Source organism: Rhinoderma darwinii (genome assembly GCF_050947455.1).
Source record: "Rhinoderma darwinii isolate aRhiDar2 chromosome 12 unlocalized genomic scaffold, aRhiDar2.hap1 SUPER_12_unloc_5, whole genome shotgun sequence".
NCBI classification, from domain to species: Eukaryota; Metazoa; Chordata; class Amphibia; order Anura; family Rhinodermatidae; genus Rhinoderma; species Rhinoderma darwinii.
In genome coordinates, this window is record NW_027461876.1 from 920,999 (window position 1) to 939,162 (window position 18,164).

An 18,164-nucleotide genomic window follows, 5' to 3' on the forward strand; every position below is an offset into this window, starting at 1 on the left:
ATACATCCCAAATTTCCTTGATTGTGCGTGGGGGAGGATCGATAAAGCGAACAACACGATTGACATGGTCCCACAGATGCTCAATTGGGTTCAAGTCTGGAGAAATAGGGGGCCAGGGAAGTACTTGGAAGTCTTGGTCGTGCTCTTCAAACCACTGTCGGGCATTTATAGTCGTGTGACATGTCGCATTGTCTTGCTTTAAGATTCCATTTGCTCCAGGGAAGACAATCAGCATGTATGGTGGATGTGATCTGTAACGATGGATTCATATCTAAATCGGTTCAGAGCCTTCCATATGGATGAGTGGCCCAGAGAATGCCATGGAAAAATACCCCAGACGCTGACGTCGCCGCCAGCTTTTTCCAGCAATGGTTGTAAAGTCCATCCTTTCGATGAAGCAGAAAACGTGATTTATCGGAGAAGACAACCCTTTGCCAATCATCGGTGCTCTGAGACCAATACTGCCGTGCAAATTGAAGCCATTTTCTCTGATGCACCTTTGTTACATAGGAGCAGTGACCATCCGTCGGGTTCGGAGCCCCATACGCAGTCGGGTTCGCTGAACTGTTGTATTAGACACACATCTGGTAGCCAACGTTCACCTCTCAAATACATGGCACGTGGTGCTCTGCAGTTTCCATGTCCGTTATTCCCAATGGTGCCATTTGTCCACTCACGATACACTGTCACCACAGCAGCACGTGAACAGTTCACAAACTGCGCTGTTTGAGAAATACCGCCGCCCTTGGTCCGAAAGCCAATAATCATCCCTTTTTGCAACTGAAAAACTGTGCATTTTTTGCGGACGCAAAACGGACACGTTTGTGTGAAACTAGTCTAAATGTATCTGATATAACAAGTTCCACTTACCTTGATTTATCCGGGAACTTTCGTCTATTGCAAGCTGCAAGAGTTCTCGGTAACTCATTGTTCCTTGTAGCAGGCGGCTTGATGTTTAAATTCAGGAACAATGGAAAAACGGGATTCCTCAAATAAGAGGGAATCTACCACGATGTTCAGAAGTTGCACTGGTGTTTAAGTGCTCTGAACAGATGATGTAGTAGTCGCTTTGTAGCACAAATTCGCTCTTTGAAAAACCAAGTGAAGTTTCAGCATCAGCATCAACTCGAGATATGGCACTGATGTGACCGCGCTTGGGGTCCTTAGAACTTCACGCCATTGTGATGTCACTGCTATAGATGCCACACCCTCCATTGTTCTGATGACATCACTGCCTGCAGTGATGTCATAATGCTTACGGTATGTCATAAACGGTCCCCTGCTCTGCATTATACCAATCACTGCAGCAAAGGCTCCAAATAAATAAATAAATAAATATATATTAAATTTTTTTATATTTACATATTGCTTCTGAAAATCTCTAATATTTGTTTAGTAAATGTTTCTCTATAATTGTTTAGTAAATGTTGTAGCACACAATTCATCTAAGTAAAAGTCTTAGTAACAGAGTACCACAATGGAGAGGTGGAAATGTAACTTTATTTTTCTAAAACTAGATGGTTCTGGAGTAAATAAGAATCCTTTATAACCTAAAGAGGTTGTCTGGTATAAGAAACCCATTGTAAATACCCTATTGGGGAATTCTAAGTTAAGAAAGGACAAGTCTCTTATTGATTTCACTGTGTAATGCTTAGTTTCTCCTGTGGTGGCGCTGCAGGGGAATTCAACACTTCTCAAGTTCCATCACAGATTAAATCTGATCGCTGGGGGTCACAATCAGCGACATTAAGCTGCACTATCTGGATGTACAAATGACACTGGATGAGGGCCGTATTGTGACAGACATTTAAACCAAACCAACTGACTGAAAATAACTTTTTAATTTTAGCTTTCAACCCAAATCAGCACAAAAATAAAATTTCACAAAGCCAACTACATAGTGATAGAAAATGCCGCAGAACTTCGCATATAAATGAGACGGATATGTGAGAGGCAGATAGATAGGGCGTGCTCTAGTAAAAGTAAAAAATGAGCCCCCCTGTAAAGGATCTGCCAGGCACAACTTCTGTGGATACGCCCATAGGTAATCAGTCTGCACTTGAGTCTATGTCTCTGAGACTGACTCCATCTTGCACCACTCAGGATGGCAGGCTTAGGAGTGGGAGAGCCTATCGCACCCTGGCCAGACGGAGCTAGCTCCCGCCCTCTGTCTATTTATATCCTGCCTTTCCTGTTCCTCCTTTGCTTGTGATTCTTCTCGTGTGGTTTACTGGCCTTGCTACAGCTCCTATCTATTTGATCCTGCTCCATACTGACCCTGGCTTACTGACTACTCTCCTGCTCTGCGTTTTGTACCTCGTACACTCCTGGTTTGACTCGGCTCGTTCCACACTCTTGTTGCTCACGGTGTTGCCGTGGGCAACTGCCCCATTTCCCTTAGCTTTGTGTACCCTTGTCTGTTTGTCTCGTGCACTTACTGAGCGTAGGGACTGTTGCCCAGTTGTACCCCGTCGCCTAGGGCGAGTCGTTGCAAGTAGGCAGAGACAGAGTGGCGGGTAGATTAGGGCTCACTTGTCCGTTTCTCTACCCCCATCATTACATAATCACAAGCCCATATACCTAGTCTACCCTGGTCCCTGATACTACTATGAACCCCCTTGAGACCCTGGCTCAGCAAATGCAGGGTCTCTCTCTACAGGTCCAGGCCCTGGCTCAGAGGGTCAACCAGCCTGACGCTATTATGGTAGTGCCCCTCACCTCACCTCTTGAACCCCACCTCAAGTTGCCTGACCGGTTCTCAGGGGACCGGAGGACTTTTCTCTCCTTTCGGGAGAGTTGTAGGCTCTACTTTCGCTTAAAGCCTCACTCCTCAGGTTCTGTGAGCCAGCGGGTGGGTATAATTATTTCCCGGCTCCAGGAAGGGCCCCAAGAGTGGGCCTTCTCCTTGGCTCCTGACGCCCCTGAACTTTCCTCCGTTGATCGTTTATTTTCTGCTCTCGGACTCATTTATGACGAGACTGACAGGACTGCCTTTGCCGAGAGTCAGCTGGTGACCTTACGTCAGGGTAAGAGACCTGTTGAGGAGTATTGTGCTGACTTTAGGAAGTGGCGCGTAGCTTCTCGGTGGAATGACCCTGCCTTAAGGTGCCAGTTTAGGTTGGGTCTGTCGAACGCCCTGAAAGACCTGCTAGTTAGCTATCCCTCTTCTGACTCCCTAGACCAGGTTATGGCTTTAGCGGTACGACTTGACCGACGTCTCAGGGAACGACAACTTGAACGTTTTTGTGTTTTCCCCTCTGACTCCCCCATGATGCCTCCCGAGGTCCCGTTGCTTCACTTTTCCACGGAAGACTCGGAGGTACCTATGCAACTCGTGGCCTCCGTGTCCCCCCGACAACGTAGAGAGTTCCGCAGGAAGAATGGTCTCTGCTTCTATTGTGGGGATGACAAGCATCAAGTGAACACCTGTCCTAGGTGTAAGAATAAGCAGCCGGAAAGACTTCCGCGCCTAAGTGATCATCGGGGAGGTCACTTGGGCGCACAGGTATTTCCCGTAAATATGAAACGTAATAAGATCTTGCTTCCCTTTCAGGTCTCTTTTGGTGGTAGGTCTGCTACCGGCAGTGCCTTCGTGGATTCAGGGTCTTCTGCTAATATCATGTCTGTGGAATTTGCTATGTCTATAGCTATGCCTTTTATTGATTTGCCTAAACCTGTCCCAGTAGTGGGTATCGACTCCACTCCTCTTGCTAATGGTTATTTTACACAGCATACCCCTGTTTTTGAACTCCTTGTTGGCTCCATGCATTTGGAGCAGTGCTCTGTACTGGTGATGCAGGGATTATCGTACGATTTGGTTTTAGGCCTTCCCTTGTTGCAGTTGCATAATCCCACGTTTGACTGAAATACTGGGGAGCTTACCAAATGGGGTAATGATTGCTTGACGTCATGTTTTTATGTTAATTCTATTTCTCCCCCTGAGGAGGTGAACACGCTACCTGAGTTTGTTCAGGACTTCACTGATGTTTTCTCTAAGGAGGCCTCCGAAGTGTTACCTCCTCATAGAGAATACGATTGCGCTATCGAGTTGGTACCAGGAGCTAAGCTCCCTAAGCGTAGGATATTTAATCTTTCTTGTCTCGAACGTGAAGCCATGAGAGAGTATATCCAGGAATGCCTGGCCAAGGGTTACATTCGCCCCTCTACTTCTCCGGTAGGTGCTGGCTTCTTCTTCGTAGGGAAGAAGGATGGTGGTCTTAGGCCATGCATTGACTACCGTAACTTCAATAAGGTCACTGTAAGGAACCAGTATCCCCTTCCTTTGATTCCTGATCTCTTTAATCAGGTCCAGGGGGCCCAATGGTTCTGTAAGTTTGATCTACGGGGGGCGTATAACCTTATCCGCATCAAAGAGGGGGATGAGTGGAAGACTGCGTTCAACATGCCCGAAGGTCATTTCGAATACCTCGTCATGCCCTTTGGGTTGTGTAATGCTCCCGCGGTCTTCCAGTATTTCATAAATGAGATTTTAAGAGATTACCTGGGGGTAATTCTTGTAGTGTACCTTGATGACATACTGGTGTTTTCCAAGGACTTGTCCTCCCACATTGAGCATGTCAGGAAGTTGCTCCAGGTCCTTCGGGAAAACAAACTCTTTGCGAAAACCGAAAAATGTGTGTTTGGGGTACAGGAGATACCATTTTTGGGTCAAATCCTCACTCCTCATGAATTCCGCATGGACCCCGCCAAGGTCCAGGCTGTGGCGGAATGGGTTCAGCCTGCCTCCCTGAAGGCGTTACAGTGTTTCTTGGGGTTCGCTAATTATTACAGGAGATTTATTGCTAACTTCTCGGTCATCGCTAAGCCTCTTACGGACCTCACTCGCAAAGGTGCTGATCTCCTCCACTGGCCTCCTGAGGCTGTCCAGGCTTTTGAGGTCCTTAAGAAGTGCTTTATCTCGGCCCTGGTGCTGGTTCAGCCCAACCAAATGGAGCCATTTATCGTGGAGGTTGACGCATCCGAGGTGGGAGTGGGGGCTGTCTTGTCCCAGGGTACCAGGTCCCTCACCCATCTCTGTCCTTGTGCCTACTTCTCCAGGAAGTTTTCGCCCACTGAGAGTAACTATGACATTGGCAACCGCGAACTCTTAGCCATTAAATGGGCATTTGAAGAGTGGCGCCACTTCCTGGAGGGGGCTAGGCACCAGGTAACGGTCCTTACCGACCACAAGAATCTGGTTTTCCTAGAATCTGCCCAGAGGCTAAACCCGAGACAAGCTCGATGGGCGCTATTTTTTTCCAGATTCAACTTTTTGGTTACCTATAGGGCTGGGTCTAAAAATATTAAGGCCGATGCACTGTCGCGTAGCTTCATGGCCAGCCCTCCTTCGGAGGAAGATCCTGCTTGTATTTTGCCTCCTGGTATAATCATTTCTTCTATTGATTCTGATTTAGTCTCTGAAATTGCGGCTGATCAAGGTTCAGCTCCCGGGAACCTTCCTGAGGACAAGCTGTTTGTTCCCCTGCAATTCCGGCTAAGGGTACTTAGGGAAAATCATGACTCCGCACTATCTGGTCATCCAGGCGTCCTGGGTACCAAACACCTCATTGCCAGAAACTATTGGTGGCCTGGGTTACCTAAAGACGTTAAGGCCTACGTCGCCGCTTGTGAGGTTTGTGCTAGGTCCAAGGCTCCCAGGTCCCGACCAGCGGGTTTACTACGTTCTTTGCCAATTCCCCAGAGACATTGGACCCATATCTCCATGGATTTTATCACCGATTTGCCTCCGTCTCAAGGCAAGTCGGTGGTGTGGGTTGTAGTAGACCGCTTCAGTAAGATGTGCCACTTTGTGCCCCTCAAGAAACTACCCAATGCCAAGACGTTAGCTACCTTGTTTGTCAAACACATCCTGCGTCTCCATGGGGTCCCTGTCAATATTGTTTCGGACAGAGGGGTACAATTTGTTTCATTGTTTTGGAGAGCCTTCTGTAAAAAGTTGGAGATTGATCTGTCCTTCTCCTCTGCCTTCCATCCTGAAACTAATGGCCAAACCGAGAGGACTAATCAATCTCTAGAACAATATTTAAGGTGTTTTATCTCTGACTGTCAATATGATTGGGTCTCATTCATTCCCCTCGCCGAATTTTCCCTTAATAACCGGGTCAGTAACTCGTCAGGGGTCTCCCCCTTTTTCTGTAATTTTTGGTTTAATCCACGGTTCTCCTCCGTTTCACCTGGTAGTTCCAACAATCGCGAGGTAGAGGTCGTTCATTGGGAACTGTGCACAGTCTGGGCCCAGGTTCAGAAGAACCTAGAGGCGTCCCAGAGCGTACAAAAAACTCAGGCTGATAGAAGACGTTCTGCTAATCCCTTTTTTATGGTCGGGGATCTGGTGTGGTTATCGTCTAGGAACTTGCTCCTTAAGATCCCGTCCAAGAAGTTTGCTCCCCGGTTTATAGGGCCGTATAAGGTCATTGAAGTCCTCAATCCTGTCTGCTTCCGACTGGAGTTGCCCCCATCTTTTCGAATACACGACGTGTTTCATGCCTCCCTCCTTAAACGCTGCTCCCCGTCCTTGGCTCCCTCGAGGAAACCTCCTGTTCCCGTTCTCACCCCTGAGGGTGTGGAATTCGAGGTGGCCAAGATTGTGGACAGCAAGATGGTCCAAGGCTCCCTCCAGTACCTGGTCCATTGGAGAGGATAAGGGCCTGAGGAGAGGACTTGGGTACCTGCCCGGGATGTTCACGCTGGGGTATTGGTCAGGAAGTTCTACCTTCGTTTCCCCAATAAACCAGGTCCACTTAGAAAGGGTTCGGTGGCCCCTCATAAAAGGGGGGGTACTGTAAAGGATCTGCCAGGCACAACTTCTGTGGATACGCCCATAGGTAATCAGTCTGCACCTGAGTCTATGTCTCTGAGACTGACTCCATCTTCCACCACTCAGGATGGCAGGCTTAGGAGTGGGAGAGCCTATCGCAGCCTGGCCAGACGGAGCTAGCTCCCGCCCTCTGTCTATTTATATCCTGCCTTTCCTGTTCCTCCTTTGCTTGTGATTATTCTCGTGTGGTTTCCTGGCCTTGCTACAGCTCCTATCTATTTGATCCTGCTCCATACTGACCATGGCTTACTGACTACTCTCCTGCTCTGCGTTTTGTACCTCGTACACTCCTGGTTTGACTCGGCTCGTTCACCACTCTTGTTGCTCACGGTGTTGCTGTGGGCAACTGCTCTATTTCCCTTAGCTTTGTGTACCTTTGTCTGTTTGTCTCGTGCACTTACTGAGCGTAGGGACTGTCGCCCAGTTGTACCCCGTCGCCTAGGGCGGATTGTTGCTAGTAGGCAGGGACAGAGTGGCGGGTAGATTAGGGCTCACTTGTCCGTTTCCCTACCCCCATCATTACACCCCCATTACTTTATTTTTCTGATCTCAAATGCCAAGATACAATCCCGTTAGTAAGCCCTAAATATACACCTCCTGCAATGAGCCATAATACAATTGTGGGGATCAGACCTTAACCACTTCCTGCCGCAGCCATTTTGAATTTTTTTCTTTTTGTTCTTTCCTCCTCACCTTCCAAAAGCCACAGTTTTTTTATTTTTCTGTTGATATATCCATATGAGGGCTTGATTTTTGCAGGACGAGTTGTAGTTTTTCATGGCACCATTTATTGTACTAATGAAATGGGAAACTGAAAGAACTTTCTTTGTGGGGTGAAATAGGAAAAAAACGGATTTCTCCATTGTTTTTTGGGTTTAGTTTTTATGGAGATCACCGCGCGGTTTTGTTTCGCCATTATCTGAGAGCCATACATTTTGTTTTCTTTCCGTCGCTGCAGCAGTGTGAGGGCTTGTTTTTTTGTGGCACGAGCTGTCGTTTTTATTGGTTCATGAGACTTTTTGATCATCTTTTATTCCATTGTTTGTGGGAGATGAGATGACCAAAAAACAGTAATTCTGCCCTCGACATTTTTTGTTTGTTTTAATGCATTCACCATGTGGGTTAAATAATGTTATATTGTTATAGCTCTGACTTTTATGGACGTGGCAATACAAGTTATGTTAATTTACTTTTTTTACATTGCTTTTTTTTAAACTTTTAATATTTTAACTTTATATATAAACTTAATTTAACTGTATTTTACTTTCTTTACTTGACCTCTAGGGGACTTAAACCAGCAATCATTGGATCGCTTGCAGGATATACTGCAATACTAATGTATTGCAGTATATCGTGTTCTTTACCTGCTCTTATTAAGCCTTGCCAGGGGTGCTAAGATGGCAGACCTGAGGGCCTACATTAGTCCTCCAAGCTGCAATGACAACCATCGGCACCCCGCAATCGCAGGGGGGCAATGGGCCGTCAGAGATGGCCACCCCCATCTTTCTAATGGCTTAGTTACCGCAGTTACTATTGACCTCAGCATCTAAGGGGTTAAACGAGTGGGATCGTAGTAATCTACGATTTCGCTCGTCGCAGTGAACTGTCAGTTGTAACATACAACCAACACCAGCAAATTATGGAGTGAGCTCAGTCCGTGAACCCACTCCATACTTCCCTCCTGGCCTACACCGTATATATACACGTTGGTTGTCGTGGAAGGGGCTAGGCAGCATTGAAGGGTTATGCTGCTATAAAGCAGATCTTCCCTTACAAAAACTAATGACGTTTTGGCAACCAAAGGTGCCCCCCTCAGCATCAGAGCCCCATAGCAGCTTCTATGGCTACTAGGGCTATAGTTATGTCCATGTACAGGGGGAAGATTTGACAGTAACACTACAGGTGATGTATTATCACAGTATACATCTAGTATTAGGATAAAATAGAATGACGTACCAGTCCCCAGGCATTAGTAGATACGGGTCACTAAGCAAATCATGGTGGTTCCAAGTACCAGGCTCAGGACCAACACCTAGAAGAGGAGGAGAGAGAATAAGGAGGTTAAAACGTGGCCAGGTGCGGTGGATTCACTGCTTGTACACAATGCATCTTAAAGGGGTATGCGGGGACTAAAAATTATTAGCAGTGTTCTCACTGCATTATGTGATGTCACGGTTTGTGGGTATGTGGACCCACCAGGCCGCACCGCCATAGCATGGCCAAATAACAGGGAACCCCTGAAATACAAAGTCCTGCACAAGGGTACCAGGATAGTCCAGACAGTGGCCGCAGCTCTGGCACGGATGGAGGTAGGTAACACAGGACGTGGCGGATGACACAGGTGCAGTAGACACGACTCCAACTAGTAGGCACAGGAACAAGAACACAGTACGGGATACAGGAACGGGTAACAGGGCATGGGTAACAACTGGAACGGGAAAAAGTAAGGGACCATTTGAAAGACAGACTTGGGGTATACTAACAATGCTCAGGCAAGGATCAGATGGGTTGGGCCCTTCTTATAGTCCAGGAAATCATGTGTGTTGATGATGGTGATTTCCTACATGTGCGTGTACTGGCCCTTTAAGAGAGGGCACGAGCGTGCGCGCGCACCCTACGGGACAGAGCAGATCGTAGCAGAAGTGAGCGCTGGCGTCTCCTGGGAAGGAGATGGGAACCAGCGCTCACAGATCCATGGCTGCGGGCGTCAGGTGAGTGGACCTGATGGCCCTGGACGCTACAGTATCCCCCCCTCTTACGCCCCCTCTTCTTGGGACTAGAGCGAGAGAGGAACTTCTTAACAAGAGCAGAGGCATCAAGGTTCTCCTCCGGCTCCCAGGACCTCTCCTCAGGACCAAACCCTCTCCAGTCCACCAAATAGAAAGTCCTTCCTCCTACCCTCTTGCAGTCCAGGATCTCCCTCACCTCGAACACATCAGAAGAACCGCTGGGAGCAGTTGTGGAACAGGAAGTCTTGCTGTAGCAGTTCAGGACCACTGGTTTCAGGAGGGACACATGAAAGGAGTTGGGGATTCTGAGGGTAGGAGGCAGCCGCAGTTTATAGGAGACAAGGTTAATCTGTTGCCGAATCTCAAAAGGACCGAGAAACCTGGGAGCAAACTTGTATGAAGGCACCCTCAAACGAATGTTCCATGAGGACAGCCAGACTTTGGTACCTGGAAGATACCTTGGCGGCTCTCTTCTTGTATCCGTTTTTCGCTTCATGCCCGGGTCTGTTGCCAGATTTACAGGAAGTCCCCAAATGCAGAGTCAGCTGCGGGTACCTGAGAAGTAATAGACACTGGAAGAGGGACTCTAGGATGTTGACCGTATACAATGTAAAACGGAGTGGAACTGGTGGACTCGCTTGTGTGGTTGTTGTACGAGAACTCGGCCCATGGAAGAAGCTGTACCCAGTTATCATGCTGTAAGGAAATGAAGTGACGGAGATAATTCTCCATGATCTGGTTGATCCTCTCGACTTGCCCATTGGACTGGGGGTGATAGGCTGTGGAAAAGTCCAATATCACATCCAGGAATTTACAGAGAGCCCTCCAGAACCTCGAGGTAAACTGAAACCCCCGATCGGACACAATGTGAAGGGCAAGCCATGCAAGCGGTAGATGAGCTGGATGAAGAGATTTGCCATTCGGGGAACAGAAGGTAGGCCGGTCAGCGGGATAAATTGTGCCATCTTCGAGAACCGGTCCACCACCACCCAGACAGTGTTGCATCCTGCTGAGGGAGGAAGGTCAGTGACAAAGTCCATCACAATGTGCTGCAAGGTGGCATTGGGTATAGGCACAGGTTGATGGAGGCCGGCAGGCTTGGAGTTAGTAACCTTGTTAGAAGCACACACCATGCAAGAAGAGACAAAGTCCACAACATCCTTGGGCAGCGTGGGCCACCAAAAGTGACGAGCAATCAGGTCTCGGGTTTTACGAACACCAGGGTGCCTAGCCAGTTTAGAACTGTGTCCCCATCGGAGAATTCTTCTCCTGCCTGCTAATCGAACAAAAGTCCTCCCCGGAGGGATGTCTCTAATCTGCAAAGGATTGGCAGTAATAATGCAGGACGGGTCTATGATAGTTTGAAGAGACTCCACTGTGTCATCCGTTTCAAATGACCTGGACAGGGAATCGGCCCTCACATTCTTGTCAGCGGGATGTAGTGGAGCACAAATTGTAAACGGGTGAAGAACAGCGGCCACCTGGCTTGACAGGGATTTAGTTGTTGAGCTGACTGAAGGTAGGTGAGGTTCATGTGGTCGGTGTAGATTAGGATGGGGTGAGCTGCGCCCTCCAGCAGATGTCTCCACTTCTCCAGAGCCAATTTGATGGCCAGTAGCTCCTGATCCCCAACAGAGTAAATGCGCTCTGCAGAAGAAAAAAGTCTTGAGTAGTAGCCACATACTACTGCCTTTTCTTTGGGGCTCCTCTGGAACAGAAGTGCGCCTGCACCAACATAAGAGGCGTCCACCTCCAAAGAAAACTGTATATATACGTCAGGATGATAGAGGATTGAGGCAGAAGTAAAGGCTTTTTGAGACTAAAAAATGTGGACTCTGCCTCTGGGGTCCACACCTTGGCGTTCACACCGTTCTTGGTAAGGGTGGAAATAGGAGATGTCAGCGATGAGACGTTTGGGATAAACTGCCGGTAGAAATTGGCAAATCCCAGGAAACGCTGTATGGACCTCAGACCTTGAGGACGTGGCCACTCCAGGACAGCTCTCACTTTCTCAGGATCCATCTTGAGACCTTGATCCAATATGATGTAGCCCAGGAAGTGCAGAGAACTCCTCTCAAAGACGCACTTCTCCAGCTTGGCGTATAAATGATTCTCCCTTAATCGTAGTAGAACTTGACGGACATGCCTCCGATGAGTCGTCGGATCTGGGGAGAAAATCAAAATATCATCGAGATAAACAACAACACAGATATAGAGGAGATCTCGGAAGATATCATTAACGAGTTCCTGAAACACTGCAGGAGCGTTACACAGTCCGAAGGGCATCACTACGTATTCGTAGTGCCCGTCACGGGTGTTAAATGCCGTCTTCCATTCGTCACCCTGGTGGACCGGAGCGGAAGTGAGATGGGGACCAGCGCTCACAGATCCATGGCTGTGGGTGTCAGGAGGTGAGTGGAACCGACGGCCCGCGGCCATAGATGCTAAATGTGAGTAAACTCGCTAATATACATTCCCGTCCCCCTTGGTGCTGTTTCTGAGATTTTCATAGATTTTTATAGCGCTGATGAGGAACCGGAAGTCTAGTTCTACAGTCTTCTTTGGTGACGACATGTGATCGGCCCCGCTGTACTCTATGTACTCGCTGTACTACTGCTCCTGCAGTATACGGAGCACAGCGCCGCTCTCTGAGAGGTTCCTCTGAGAGGTTCCTGTTGTTTCTCCTTTGCTTTATCCAATGCTAAAAACTAATAATGATTTTTTATTTTTTTAAATGCAAGCCCCTCAGTTGGAGTCACTGGGACCCAACACTAGAATTTCATCTGATTTGACAGATTATGGCACAATTTTCTATGGGCAACTTATGGTGGTTATTTTGATATTCCCATACTGTTTTTTGACACAGACCACCTACCTAAACATTGCTACAGACAAATCCACCTCTTCATGGTAAAGGTAATTTATAATGGCAGTGCTGTCTTACAGCAGGATAATGCCCCCGCCACACTGCAAAAATCGTTCAGGACTGATGTGAGGAACATGGCAAAGAGTTCAAGGTGTTGACCTGGCCTCCATATTCTTAATTCAATCGATCATCTGTGAGATGTGCTGGAAAAACAAATCCAATCCATGGAGACTCCTACTCACAATTTACAGGACTTAACCCCTTAATGACGAAGCCTAGGTTGGGCCTTAAGGCTCAGAGCCCATTTGTCTAATCTGACATTATCTAAGGGGAGACATTTCCTCAACCTGTTGCAGGAAAATTTTATGGGCCAGTTTGTGGAAGACCCAACTAGAGGTGAAGCTCTGTTGGATCTGGTCATTTCTAATAATGCAGAGCTTGTTGGGAACGTCAATATTCGTGAAAACCTCGGTAACAGTGATCACAATATAGTTACATTTTACCTATACTGTAAAAAACAAACGCAGGCTGGGAGGGCAAAAACATTTAATTTTAAGAAAGCCAATTTCCCCAGGATGAGGGCTGCAATTCAGGATATAGACTGGGAAGAACTAATGTCAAATAATGGGACAAATGATAAATGGGAGATTTTCAAATCTACTTTGGGTTATTATAGTGCAAAATTTATTCCTATAGGTAACAAGTATAAACGACTAAAATTAAATCCCACATGGCTTACACTTTCCGTGAAAGGGGCAATACATGACAAAAAAAGGGCATTTAAAAAATACAAATCTGAGGGTACATCTGAAGCCTTTGTAAAATATAAAGAGCTTAATAAAATCTGTAAAAATGTAATAAAATTAGCAAAAATACAAAATGAAAGGCAGGTGGCCAAGGATAGTAAAACAAATCCACAAAAATTCTTCCAGTATATAAATGCTAAAAAGCCACGGTCTGAACATGTAGGACCCCTAGATAGTGGTAATGGGGAGTTGGTCACAGAAGATCAAGAGAAGGCAGAGTTACTAAATGGGTTCTTCCGCTCTGTATATACAACAGAAGAAAGAGCAGCTGATGTAGCCGGTGCCAGTGCTGTTAATATATCAGTTGATATACTGAATTGGATGAATGTAGATATGGTCCAAGCTAAATTAAATAAAATAAACATACACAAGGCCCCGGGACCAGATGGGATACACGCTAGAATTCTTAAAGAGCTTAGTTCAGTTATTTCTGTCCCCCTTTTCATAATATTCAGAGAATCTCTAGTGACTGGTATAGTGCCAAGGGACTGGCGCAGCGCAAATGTGGTGCCTATTTTCAAAAAGGGCTCTAGGTCTTCAGCGGGTAATTATAGACCAGTAAGCTTAACATCCATCGTGGGGAAAATGTTTGAGGGGCTATTGAGGGACTATATACAGGATTATGTGACAAAAAATAGCATTATAAGTGACAGCCAGCACGGTTTTATTAAGGACAGAAGTTGTCAAACTAACCTAATCTGTTTTTATGAAGAGGTGAGCAGAAGTCTAGACAGAGGGGCCGCTGTGGATAGGGTGTTTATATGAAGAGGTGAGCAGAAGTCTAGACAGAGGGGCTGCTGTGGATATAGTGTTTATATGAAGAGGTGAGCAGAAGCCTAGACAGAGGGGCCGCTGTGGATATAGTGTTTATATGAAGAGGTGAGCAGAAGTCTAGACAGAGGGGCTGCTGTGGATTTAGTGTTTTTGGACTTTGCAAAGGCATTTGACACTGTCCCCCATAGACGCCTAATGGGTAAATTAAGGACTATAGGTTTAGAAAATATAGTTTGTAATTGGATTGAGAATTGGCTCAAGGACCGTATCCAGAGAGTTGTGGTCAATGATTCCTACTCTGAATGGTTCCCGGTTATAAGTGGTGTACCCCAGGGTTCAGTGCTGGGACCACTATTATTCAACTTATTTATTAATAATATAGAGGATGGGATTAATAGCACTATTTCTATTTTTGCAGATGACACCAAGCTATGTAATATAGTTCAGTCTATGGAAGATGTTCATGAATTGCAGGCAGATTTAAACAAACTAAGTGTTTGGGCATCCACTTGGCAGATGAAGTTTAATGTAGATAAATGTAAAGTTATGCATCTGGGTACCAACAACCTGCATGCATCATATGTCCTAGGGGGAGCTACACTGGGGGAGTCACTTGTTGAGAAGGATCTGGGTGTACTTGTAAATCATAAACTCAATAACAGCATGCAGTGTCAATCAGCTGCTTCAAAGGCCAGCAGGATATTGTCGTGTATTAAAAGAGGCATGGACTCGCGGGACAGGGATGTAATATTACCACTTTACAAAGCATTAGTGAGGCCTCATCTAGAATATGCAGTTCAGTTCTGGGCTCCAGTTCATAGAAAGGATGCCTTGGAGTTGGAAAAAATACAAAGAAGAGCAACGAAGCTAATTAGGGGCATGGAGAATTTAAGTTATGAGGAAAGATTGAAAGAATTAAACCTATATAGCCTTGAAAAAAGACGACTAAGGGGGGACATGATTAATTTATATAAATATATTAATGGCACATACAAAAAATATGGTGAAATTCTGTTCCATGTAAAACCCCCTCAAAAAACAAGGGGACACTCCCTCCGTCTGGAGAAAAAAAGGTTCAACCTGCAGAGGCGACAAGCCTTCTTTACTGTGAGAACTGTGAATCTATGGAATAGCCTACCGCAGGAGCTGGTCACTGCAGGGACAGTAGATGGCTTTAAAAAAGGGTTAGATAATTTCCTAGAACAAAAAAATATTAGCTCCTATGTGTAGAAATTTTTCCTTCCCTTTTCCCGTCCCTTGGTTGAACTTGATGGACATGTGTCTTTTTTCAGCCGTACTAACTATGTAACTATGTAACTATGTATTATAGGAAAACAAAACCGTTTATTTTTACACTTTTATAAAACATTTTTATTAACTTTTTTTTACTTTTTACACTTTATATTTTTGTTTATTGACTTTTCTTTTACTTTTTACACTTTCTTTTTTTGACCTGCAGCTCTGATCGCTGCTAGAATACATTATACTACCTAGGTAGTGTAATGTATTCCAACTGTCAGTGTGACGTCACAGTCACTCTGACAGTTGGTCTACGAGGATCAGCAGAGGCTGATCCTCATAGGCTGACATACATGGCAGACCTGGGGGCCGTTGTCTGGCCCCCGGGTGCCATCACAAGCATCAGAAGCCCCCACGATTGCATGGGGGCTGCTGATGCGCTACAAACCCGCTACATGCGGAGATCGCAATCGAGCCCCGCATGTAACGGGTTAATTGCCGAAATCAGCGGCGATGAACCACTGATCGGTAACACTGGAGAGTGTCAGCTGTCGGGGACAGCTGATCTCCAAGTTCCCGATGCACACTGTCGCCGACAGTGTGCATCGGGAACGACACAGTGACTTCCTGTCACTCTGACAGGAAGCCTATCAGGACCAGCCGAAGGTTGGTCCTGATGGGCTTCTGTCCATGGCAGACCCGGAAGCCATTGTTTGGCTTCCGTTTGCCATACTAAATATCGGCAGACCCCGCGATTTCGGACGGGGGTCTGCCGATATGTTAGAAACCCCTAAAATTCTGCGATTGCACCCGATCGCCGAATTTAAGGGGTTAATGCGCCAAAATCAGCGGCAAAGGACCGCTGGCCGGCAAGAGGGGAGTGTCAGCTGTCGGCGACAGTGTGCACCGGGATTAACTCAGTAACTGTACGTCCTCGTGCGGGAAGTAACCTCCCGCGAGGACGGACAGTTACGTCCTGGTGCGGATAGGGGTTAAAAGAGCAGCAGCAGCAGCAGCAAAATTCCACAGAGAAGACTGAGGAGAGCTGCTGTGTAAGTATAAGGGGATTGATTTGTTTAAGGGGTCTGTTTTTAGGGGGTCTGGTTTGGGGACTGTATTTAGGAGGTTTGGGGTCTGTATTTAGGGGGCCTGGTTTGGGGACTGTATTTAGGAGGTTTGGGGTCTGTATTTAGGGGGTCTGGTGTCTGTATCAGTTTAAGGGGTTTAGGGTCTGTATATTTAGGGGTCTGTGTTATTTTAAGGGGTCTGGGGTCTGTATTAGTTTATATGGTCTATTTAGGGGGCCTGTTCTAGGGTCTGTATTAGTTTAGGGGTCTGGTCTGGGGTTTGTATTAGAATAGGGGGTCTGGTCTGGGGTCTGTCTTACTTAAGGGAGTCAGGTCTTTTAGTCATTATTATTGTAGGGGTCAGGTCTGGGGTCTGTATTTAGGGGGTCTGGTCTTGGGTCTGTATTAGTTTATGGGGTCTGTATTTAGGGGTCTGTATTAGTTTAGGGGTCTTTATTTATGTGTCCCTATTAGTTTAGGGGGTCCGGCCTGGGGTCTGTATTAAGGGAGTCAGGTCTGGGGTCATTATTAGTGTAGGGGGTCAGGTCTGGGGTCTGTATTTAGGTGCCCGGTCTGAGGTCTGTATTTATTCAAGGTGCTTGTTCTGGGGTCTGTATTTGTTTATGGTGTATGGTCTGGGGACTGCAATATGTTTTCTATGATCTAGTCTGGGGTCCAAATTTATTAGTCTGAGTAAAAGGGGTTGTCCGGGCACATCGATAGCTCATCAGTATAAAAAACGGTCCGTGCCCGAACAACCCTATATATATATATATATATATATATATATATGTCAGGGCTTCCCGCAAAGCACGGTACTATTACGTTGCGGTGATATTGCGGGCTCAGGAGCTGAGCCCGCACCATCACAGCCGGGTGCCAGCTGTATGTTACAACTGGCACCATGAGGTATCAGCCAGGACCGGAGCTAGCATCTGATCCGGCCGATTACCCCCTCAGATGCTGCATTCAATAGAGATCGCAGCGTTTGAGTAGTTTTTAGCCTCCGGCACACTAGCAACGTGATCGCTGGGTTGCCCGTGGCTGCAAAGGCGATCGGAGGCCTAATGCTTACCTCCCGGTCTGCCAGCAACGGAAGTCTCCTATGCCACGCGGCGGGGCCTAAAAGGCTTTCGGTACCATCGGCAAGATGGCGCCGGCTCAGCTTGCAGCTCAGAATCTGAGCGTCATCAGCAGTGGGTGTCTGCTGTATGTTACAGCGGACACCCTGATGTATCGGAAGGAACTGGAGCTAGCTCCGATTCCTGCCATTAACCCCTTCAATGCAGCGATCCAATGCGATCACTCCATCAAAGTGGTTTGTAGCAAATCGGCAGCCTGCCATACAATGGCCTCCTGTCTGCCATTATGGAAGCCGATTAGGCCCCACCCAGAGGCGGAGCCTGATCGGCTTGCTGTCAGTAAACAACTGACAGTTCTAATACATTGCACTACAATGTATTAGAACATCAATCCAATAGTTGGACCTTCAAGTCCCCTAGTGGGTCTAAAGAAAAGTGTAAAAAAAGTAAAAATAAAAGTTTCAAGTAATAACATAAAACACGATTGCCCATTTTCATTTATCGAGTCATTCTTTATTGAAAAAAATAAATAAAACCATACATATTTGGTATTGTCGCCTCTGTAACGACCTGAACTATAAAAATATTATGTTATTTGTCCCTTGCGGTGAACGCCGTAAAACACAACCTAAAAAATAATGCCAGAATTGCTTTTTTTCTTGGTCACTTTGTCTTCCAAAAAAACTATAGCTCGTCTCGCAAAAAACAAGCCCCCTTACAGCTCCGTCGACGAAAAAATTAAAACGTTATGGCTCTTACAACT